General features: G+C 44.9%; 1 pseudogene; it reads right to left on the bottom strand.

The window, feature by feature from the left end:
• Window positions 1–5,810: 5,810 nt before the first annotated feature.
• Window positions 5,811–7,481, bottom strand: LOC102732696 (alpha-1,6-mannosyl-glycoprotein 2-beta-N-acetylglucosaminyltransferase-like; annotated as a pseudogene).
• Between the last annotated feature and the right edge of the window lie 2,264 nt (window positions 7,482–9,745).

Genomic DNA, 9,745 nt, shown 5'->3' with positions numbered 1-9,745 from the left:
CTTTTGGTGTTATAGCTAGGAAATCACTGGGGCGCCTGGGTGGCTCCGTCGGTTGAGTGTCCAGCTCTTGGTTTCGGCTCAGGTCATGATCTCATGGGTCATGGATTGAGCCCTGGGTCAGGTTCCATGCTCAGCGGGGAGTCTGCTTGCTGATTCTCTCCCTCCGCCCCTCCCCCCCAAATGAATAAATAAATCTTTTGAAAAAGGAAATTATTGCCAAGTCCAATGTCATGAAGCTTTCCCCCTATGTTTTCTTTCAGGAGTTTTATAGTTTTAGGTCTTACATTTAGGTCTTTAATCCATTCTGAGTTAATTTTTATTTAAGGTGTTAGATAAGGGCCCAACTTTATTCTTTTTTATGTGGGTATCCAGTTTTCCCAGTTTGTTTATTTATGTGTATTATTTTTTTAGTATTATGTTCAGTTAGCCAGCATATAGTTTTTGATGTAGTGTCCAATGAATCATTAGTTGTGTATAATACCCAGTGCTCATCACATGTGTTCTCCTTAATACCCATCACCCGGTTACCCCATCCCTCCAACCCCCTCCCTTCTGTAGCCCTCAGTTTGGTTCCCAGAGTTCAGAGTCTCTCACAGTTTGTCTCCTTCTCTGATTTCTTCCTGTTCAGTTTTCCCTCCCTTTCCCTGTGGTCCTCCACGCTATTCCTTATGTTCCACATATGAGTGAAACGATATGATAATTGTCTCTCTCTGTTTGACATATTTCACTTAGCATAATCCCTTCCAGTTCCATCCATGTCAGTGCAAGTGGTGGGTACTCATCCTTTCTGATGTCTGAGTAATGTTCCATCCCAATACCATTTAAATTTTTTTTAAAAGTAAGCTCTACACCCAATGTAGAACTTGAACTCATGACCCTGAGATCAAGAGTCACATGCTCTAGTGACTGAACAAGCCACATGCCCCCCCCCATGTAACATTTTTCTTGAAGAGACTCCTTGCCTCATTGAATGGTCTTGACACTCTCATAGAAGCACATTTGACCATATATGCAAGGATTTATTTCTAGGATCTCTATTCTATTGGTCTATTTGTGTATCTTTATGCCATTACCACTCTGTTTTAATTACTGAAGCTTTATAATACATTTTAGAATCAGGAATGTGAGTCTTCCAATTTTATTCTTCCTTTTCAAAATAGTTTTGGCTATTCAGTGTCTCCTGAGATTCCATATGAATTTTTAGGATGAATTTTTCTATTTCTGCACAAAACACCATTGCAGGTTTTTTTTTTTTTGAATGTTGTAGTAGTTGATTTCTTTTTTTTTTTAAAGATTTTTCTTATTCTTCTTTTTTAAAAATATTTATTTATTTGACAGAGAGAGAGAGAGACACAGCGAGAGAGGGAACACAAGCAGGGGGAGCAGCAGACTTCCTACGGAGCAGGGAGCCCGATGCGGGGCTCGATCCCAGGACCCCGGGATCATGACCCGAGCTGAAGGCAGACACCCAATGACTGAGCCACCCAGGTGCCCCACCATTGCAGTTTTGATAGGGATTACATTGTAGATTGCTTTGGGTAGTATAAACATCTTACCGATATTAAATCTTCGAACCCATGGACATGGGATGTGTTTCCATTTATTTGTGTCATCTTCATTTTTTTTCAGCAATTTTTTAAAGTAAACTCTACACCCATCATGGGGCTTGAACTCATGACCCTGAGATCAAGAGTCACATGCTCTACTGACCGAGCCCCATTTCAGCAATGTTTTATAGTTTTCAATGTACAAATCTTTCACTTGCTTTGTTAGGTTTATTTCTAAGTATTTTCTTCTTTTTTTCAAGAATTATTTATTTTAGAGAGAGAGAGAGAGAGCGTGCAAGTACACAAGGCGGGGAGGGACATAGGGAGATGGAAAGGGAGAGAAAATCTCCAGCAGTTTCTCCACTGAGCATGGAGCCCAACGCAGGGCTCGATCCCAGGACCCTGAGATCATGACCCGAGCTGAATCCAAGAGTCGCACGCTTAACTGACTGAGCCACCAGGTGCCCTTCTAAGTGTTTTATTCTTTTTGATGCTATTATAAATGGAATTGTTTTCTTCATTTCCATTTCAGATTTTTCATTGTTAGTGTACAGAAACACAATTGATTTTTGTGTGTTTAGTATCCTGCAACTTTCCATGAAGATTCATTTTATAGTCCCATGTACACTGTAAGCTCCTTTTTGTATCGCCCACAATGTCTTACACGGAATGGTGTTTTAAGCATCTCTTGGTTAATGACATTTCTGTTCATTTTCAGGTTTAAAAAAAGGATTCACGACCTTGAGAAGGTACTAGAAAAAGTAATTTTCACCATCTTCACAACAAAGTTAATTACATCACAAACATAGCCTGTTATCACATCTATCTGTGAGAAACAGGGACAAGTTTGCTGTGCTGTAGAATGGTGCTGGATATTGCTGGCTTCCTAGACTGTGACACTCAAGGGAATTGCCTTCAAGAGGTTACGACAAAGCAGTGGAGCCTTTTAATGTTGTGATTCTCCATCAGTAGAATTTGGCTTTGGCCTTAAGAATATCCACTGAAAATATAGTTTGCTTTCTTATTTGTTTTCCCACTAGAGGAAGGGTACGGTATTAACTCTTGAGGCAAAATCCTACTGCAGTCCTGGTGTCTGCAGCAAGTCATGTTGCTGCACTGACCCCTGCCTTCTTTCACTACTGCTGTCCTCAGCGCCTCATGATTCTTTGCCTGTGGAGATGACTCGAACCTTCTTTCTTTCTTTCTTCCTTCCTTCCTTCCTTTCCTTTCTTTCTTTCATCTGAGAGAACGTGCATGGGCATGCACGAGACTGCAGAGGGCGGGGTGGGGGTAGGGAGGGGCAGAGGGAGTGGGAGAGAATCTGAAGCAGACTCCGAGCTGAGTGCAGAGCCTGGTGCGGGGCTCGATCTCATGACCCTGAGATCACGACCTGAGCTGAAACCAAGAGCCAGACGCTCGACTGACTGAGCCACCCAGGAGCCCTGCAAACCTTCATTCTTGAATGGTTTGGCCATTATATATTCGGTCTCCGCTAGGTTATTATAATTATCCATTGACTTTTTTCCAAGCTTCACTGACAAATAAAAGTGTAAGATATTTAAAGTGTACGTCATGATGATGTGATATACATATGCTGTCCATTAATTTTAATCACGAAACACAGGAGTATCAAGAAGCTTTCTAAACATATCCGACCTACTCCTCCATAGCTCTTTTGTAGTAGGAACTCAATTTCCTTTGATAGTCAGGTTCAGTCACCCCAGCTAGTACAGTACAGCCCTTCTTTGCCTGTTGATTGAAAGGTCTGGGGAGTCCAAAGTGGCCAGCTGGAAGTCTCAACTTCCCATTCAATGGAGTCATTGTTTTATCCCCCGGTGAAAGCATGTCTTTCTTTGGAACAAAGACCTCTAGTCCAGAAGAGCTAGAGCTCTTGTTGTGGGGACAGGAAGCAAAAATTTTCTATTGTCTTGCTGGGGTAATAGTGAGGAGAGGCGCTCCCATTTCCATACCTTGACTGCAGGATCCATAAATCCATGTGATAAGAGGAACAGCACCTTATACCTATGAATATAAATGCTTAGATAGATCATGACCATCTCTTAGAGGCTGTTGTCCCAGATCCTCAAGTTACTGCCACTTAGCTAGAAACAAGTGAGGTCTTCCAAAAGTCATTCCACTTCAGGATGAGGAGAAACCTAAGACTAGTGAATTACATGAATATTGCTCAATTGCTGCACTCATTTCCTATAAAATGGGTTCCTTGTTTAGAAACGATGCTCTTTAGAATACCGTGATGGTGAATAAGGCAGTTTTCAAATCTACAAATATTGGTTTCTCAAAAGCACTAAATGTGGGAAGGAAAATCCATATCCAGAGGTAAGTGTCTATCTGAGTAAGAACAAAGCACGGCTCCTCCCTTAATAGAAGTGTTCCACCGTGAACCCCCTGCCACCTGGTAGTCATCTGATCACTCTGGAGACTTCCGTATCAGGGGCTCCATGTTGGCCTCTGCTTCTGGCAGACTGGGCACTCAGCAATGGCTGTAGTGAGATCAGCCTTGGTGAGTGGAGGCCCATGTTGCTGAGTATAACCTCCATCCCTGCCACTTGGCCACTTAGTTCCGGGCGCCGCTGGGTTCTGACATGACGGCTGAGGAAGGGCCTGATGGGTATTTGCATAATGGGTCCCCTAGCCAGCAGATTATTAAACTTCTGCGCTGGTAAGCTTATTCTTTGCTGATCACCCATGGGACACACTTCATATCATATGTCTGTTCGGATGGGTGTATCCATATACCTCTTCCCTAGGCCTCCTTGTCACAAACTTTCAATCATGTATTTTCAAAGTCCCTGACCATTCAGCTAATGACTCAGACACGGCCCATGCATGGTTATACACTCATACTTCTGGCCATCTCTCCTCCAGGCAGAGTGAACAAGCAGGCGCACTGCTCAAAATTTTCCCTCTGGGAGGTTTACCCTTCACCAGTGTCCTTCAGAGCTGTCCCAGGTGGAACTGTAGTGTAGCAGCTGTCCTTTGGCCTTTGTAGGAGGCAGGATTCTAATTATGCTCGCCCCGCCCCCCCCCGCCACCATATTCCAGGCTTCTGGTTATTCAAACACTAGTATGAATACTGCTGTGGTGGGATGTTTTTACTGAAAAAATGAGTTTTATTTTGATAGCATTAAAAGAAAAACAAAATGGTATTTCTACAGTGAGGTGAAAACAATGTTTAAACTTCATTATCAATCAAATATTTTCCAAATGAGAGTATGTTTTATGAAGGTCCCAAAGCACAGGCAAATCTTAACACAATGGTACAGGAATCTATAATACTGAAAATAGCTCGCTCTGACAGGGTGTTTAAAAACATATTTGTTGAATTCTGAAAGCAGTCAAGCAATCCCTTCCAAACAACTGTGTCAAGAGTGAAACAGTATGTTCCATTAATACCCTAACAATTTCATTGTAATACTTTTTACTGCTATGACAATTTTATATAAATTTTGCTATACTTAAAATAGGCTTTGAAAATGGAAAAGTGTACAAAATTCCAGATAAAATGATTAAGGGATGCAATTTAATAAGGTTTCCCCTTCCGTCATCATCGATGATTACCTTTAGCAGCTAGGAGTTAAACTTTAAAATATTGCACCCTCTGGGGTGCCTGGGTGGCTGTTGGTTAAGCGTCTGCCTTCAGCTCAGGTCATAATCTCAGGGTCCTGGGATCGAGGCCCACATTGGGCTCCCTGCTCAGTGAGGTCTCTGCTTCTCCCTCTCCCTCTGCCCCCACCCCCCTCAAATAAATAAAATCTTTAAAAAACAAAATAAAATACAACCCCTCAAATGAAAACCTAAGTTTTATTTTTTTCATTGTATTTCCTTTTATCATTTTTTAAATTTAAATTTTAGGTAGTTAACATACAGAGCAATATTAGTTTCTGGAGTAGAATTCAGCGATTCATCACTTACATACAACACCCAGTGCTCATCACAACAAGTGCCCTCCTTAATGCCCATCCCTCATCTAGCCCATCCCCCACTCACCTCCCTCCATCAACCCTCAGTTCGTTCTCTGTCATTAAGAGTCACTTATGGCTTGTTTCCCTGAAAACCTAAGTTTTAAATCTTAATCAGATATAACTGGAAAAGTTTACTTATATTTGGATACCTTTTCTAAAACCTTTTCTTTTTTGTATTAAAGCAGAAACCAGTTCCCCAAACCTCTTATTCAATTATATATCCTGATTGGACTAACATCTGATAGAGGACTGTCATTTTTGCTTTTGTAATTGTGATTTTTCACTGTGCTCTTCTATAGCTTTTACAGAGCTCATGGTCCCTAATATCCCCCCACCCCTGTTTCCTGGGTGGAGAAATGGCTGCCATAATGAACTTCTCACTGATAGAGTTTCTGGAAACATGTGCCCTTTGTTATTATTTAAGAGGGACTCAATTTGGGCATTCTGGGCAGATGGCCTACCGGTTTTCTTGTGCTGCATACCAGTCTCCAGCATGAAAAATGCTAGGAACTTGAGGAACCGCACTTTCCAGAATGTTGGCAGCCAGGGTCCTGTCAAATATTGAAGAATCCTGTCCCAGAGATAATCATCATCAGTACAGAAAGTGTCTGCATTCACTCAGCTTCTAATACACATCCTGGGTCAAGGCCAGCCCCATACTGTGCTCGGTGGCTTGCCAAGTGTCTTCAGCTTGTCTGCAGTGCCAGAGAAACTGCGCCCGGCAGTCTGGGTCCCTAGAGAGAGAACATCGCACTCAGGACGTTCTTGCTGTTCTAACTCTCCCATCTTTTTGAAGACGTGGTAAAAGCCTGAGGCTAAGTAGTGATCCTTGTCTAGCATAAGCACAAGTCCAGCAGCGTCCTGAGTATTTTTTTTAAAGATTTTATTTATTTATTTATTTGAGAGAGAGAATGAGATAGAGACAGAGAGCATGAGAGGGGGGAGGGTCAGAGGGAGAAGCAGACTCCCTGCCGAGCAGGGAGCCCGATGCGGGACTCGATCCCGGGACTCCAGGATCATGACCTGAGCCGAAGGCAGTCGCTTAACCGACTGAGCCACCCAGGCGCCCGCGTCCTGAGTATTTTTGACCATTTCCCATACAAAATGCCGCTTCCCCCACCGATGTTTGGTTTGGGAGAACTCGGTCCCTCCCTAGCGGCCGAAGGAGTCGGGATATTGGGCGTGAACGCACCCCATCTTCAAAGCTGCATTACGCGGGTCTCTGCGGCAGTCTCTCGGGTCACCTTATTAAATTGCATCCCTTAATCATTTTATCTGGAATTTTGTACGCTTTTCCATTTTCAAAGCCTATTTTAAGTATAGCAAAATTTATATAAAATTGTCATAGCAGTAAAAAGTATTACAATGAAATTGTTAGGGTATTAATGGAACATACTGTTTCACTCTTGACACAGTTGTTTGGAAGGGATTGCTTGACTGCCTGGAGACTCGTTGAGGAACGACTGGATGGTGCCAGGACAGACACCTGCGGGACCCGACAGAAACCTACGGGGCCGTCGCCAGACCCCGCAGCTGCCCTCGCTGACTCACCTCGGCCCCGGATGGTGGGGTGGGGGGGGCGCCCTGAAGGCTCTCAGCTCGCCCGCGCCCCCGGACCCCCCCCCCTCCCCGCACGTCCCCGCCCGGCAGCTGCAGCGTGGCCATCGCCCCCGCCACTGGGAGCCAGGGCTCGGGGTCTGCCCGGTCCTGGTCCTCCGGGAAGGCGTCCCACCGCCGCCGTCCTACCGCACGCCAGCTCCGTGACCTGGTCCTCCAGCGCCCTCGCGTCCTGGTCCTCGCTGCTGCCACGGCCCCGCAGCCTCCTCCCACCCCGGCAGTGACCTCCTGTGATGGGCTTTTGCAGCTGGCAGAAGCTCTCTATTTCCACTGTCCCTGAGATGTCCTGCGGCTGGGCCTGACGCACGCAGGTGAGTCCTTTAAAGGCAGGCAGCTATCTCGATCAGGGAGAAGAGGAAGTCAAGAAGGATTTGTCACGCGTTGCCGCTTTGAAGGTGTAGGGGTCCACGTGGGAAGGTGTGCAGGAGGACCTAGGACCTGACAGTGGCCCCTGGCTGACACCCAGCAAGGCGAGGGGGACCTCATGTTTACAGTCTTAAACACGGGAATAGAGCCTCAACATATCAGTCAGGAGGGAGCTGGGAATGAAAACCACAATGAGCTACCACTTCACACCCACGCGGATAGCTGTTAACAGGTGTTTAACAAGTGTCCTGAGGAGACTGGAACCCTCCCACATTGCTGGTGGGAATGCAAAATGATGGGGCATCCTGGCACAACAGGGTGGCATTTCATCAAAAAACTACACATAGGGGCGCCTGCGTGGCTCAGTCGTTAAGCGTCTGCCTTTGGCTCAGGTCATGGTCCCAGGGTCCTGGGATCGAGCCCCGCATCGGGCTCCCTGCTCCACGGGAAGCCTGCTTCTCCCTCTCCCACTCCCCCTGCTTGTGTTCCCTCTCTCCCTGTCTCTCTTTCTGTCAAAAAATAAATAAAAAATCTTTAAAAGAAAAAACTACACATAAAGTTACCAAATGACCCAGCAATTTCACTTCTAGGTACATACTCAAGAGACATAGACGCATGTGTCCACACAAGAACTTGTACATGAACAGGATCCAACATTATACTGCTTCAACCTCCTTACCCCAACCTTTAGAACCATTCTCACACATTTACCCCAGGCTACTGTATATCTATTGGAAAAGACGTGCTGTTGTTTTGGTGAATATCACATCTTGCCATGGGTCTCAGTTTTTCACTCACTGTCTTGGCCTGTGGGCCCTCCAGTCTAGGTGCAGGTTAAGGAGCAGTGAGAGGTGATGGTAGGAGCTACAGAGGAGGATAAGCAGGGCCCTGCCAGGCCACCATCTCAGGTGAGACCCTTAGAGGTTCTTCAGGCAAAGGGGAAATAACCTCTTCAGGTAGGAGTGGAAGGGCTGCTTCTGCCGGCAAAGACACATAATTTAGAGGTTCGGGGACCTGGACTCATTGACATGCACCCATATATTCCCATTCCAATTTCCAGTATCCTGTTTCTCCCAATCAGTGCCCTAATATTAACAGAAGAGCCCTGGTGAGGTTGTGAATTTAATTTGTGCTGTAATTCAGCCACTCGAAGATTAAACTTTGGAACTGGAATCCCCAAATATTGCACCCTTGGCTACAAGAGAATGATTTCTTTCAGGCCTGTATCAGGACTTTTCAGGTGCTTCATTTGGACCTTGATCTGGGACTGTAAGGTTCCGAGCTCAGTCTTTTCTCTCCTCAAGTTCTGAAGCTCATTTAGAAACAACAAATCAACTCCATAATACTCCTATTTTTTTCCTTCATAATCTTCCTTATTTTGATGAAAATATTCTAACATATCATATACTCGGTGACCCGGAGACTTGTCTTTTATAGGCACTTAATCATAGGTAACTAAAGGTGAACTTTTGCCACTTCCTGCTGTGGACTAACAGTGCCCACTTTACCACTGGAAACAGGGTATTAAAGCCTTCCAGTCTAATTGGAGATGTAGTCCAGGAAACCCAGTACAAATTCAGAGAACACACTGTTAAGATTCTGTTCCTTTGGAACCACTCTCAGTACCACAATCTGTATCAGTCAGCCTTCAACCCGAAAAGCAGAACTAATGGGAGATTTTAATGTATGTATATTACTTGGCTGCTACTTAGAACTGGCTCAAGCAGTCCCTTAAGGGCATTGTCTCCAGGTATGATGTTGGAGCCGGTCAGGCAGGTAGGAAGGGAAGACCATGTGCGGGTTGACTCGCACATTCTATGCTTTAAAAACACCGAAAGAGGGCCAACAGACACATGAAAAAGTGCTCAATATCACTCAGCATCAGGGAAATCCAAATCAAAACCTCAATGAGATACCACCTCACACCAGTCAGAATGGCTAAAATTAACAAGTCAGGAAATGACAGATGTTGGCGGGGATGTGGAGAAAGGGGAACCCTCCTACACGGTTGGTGGGAATGCAAGCTGGTGCAGCCACTCTGGAAAACTGTATGGAGGTTCCTCAAAAAGTTGAAAATAGAGCTACCATACGATCCAGCAATTGCACTACTGGGTATTTACCCCAAAGATACAAAAGTAGGGATCCGAAGGGGTACGTGCACCCTGATGTTTATAGCAGCAATGTCCACAATAGCCAAACTGTGGAAAGAGCCAAGATGTCCATCGACAGATG

The sequence above is a fragment of the Leptonychotes weddellii genome, unplaced genomic scaffold, assembly GCF_054177405.1.
Source record: "Leptonychotes weddellii isolate Sample4059 unplaced genomic scaffold, ASM5417740v2 HiC_scaffold_4720, whole genome shotgun sequence".
NCBI classification, from domain to species: domain Eukaryota; kingdom Metazoa; phylum Chordata; class Mammalia; order Carnivora; family Phocidae; genus Leptonychotes; species Leptonychotes weddellii.
This window is presented reverse-complemented; position numbering and strand designations above follow the sequence as displayed.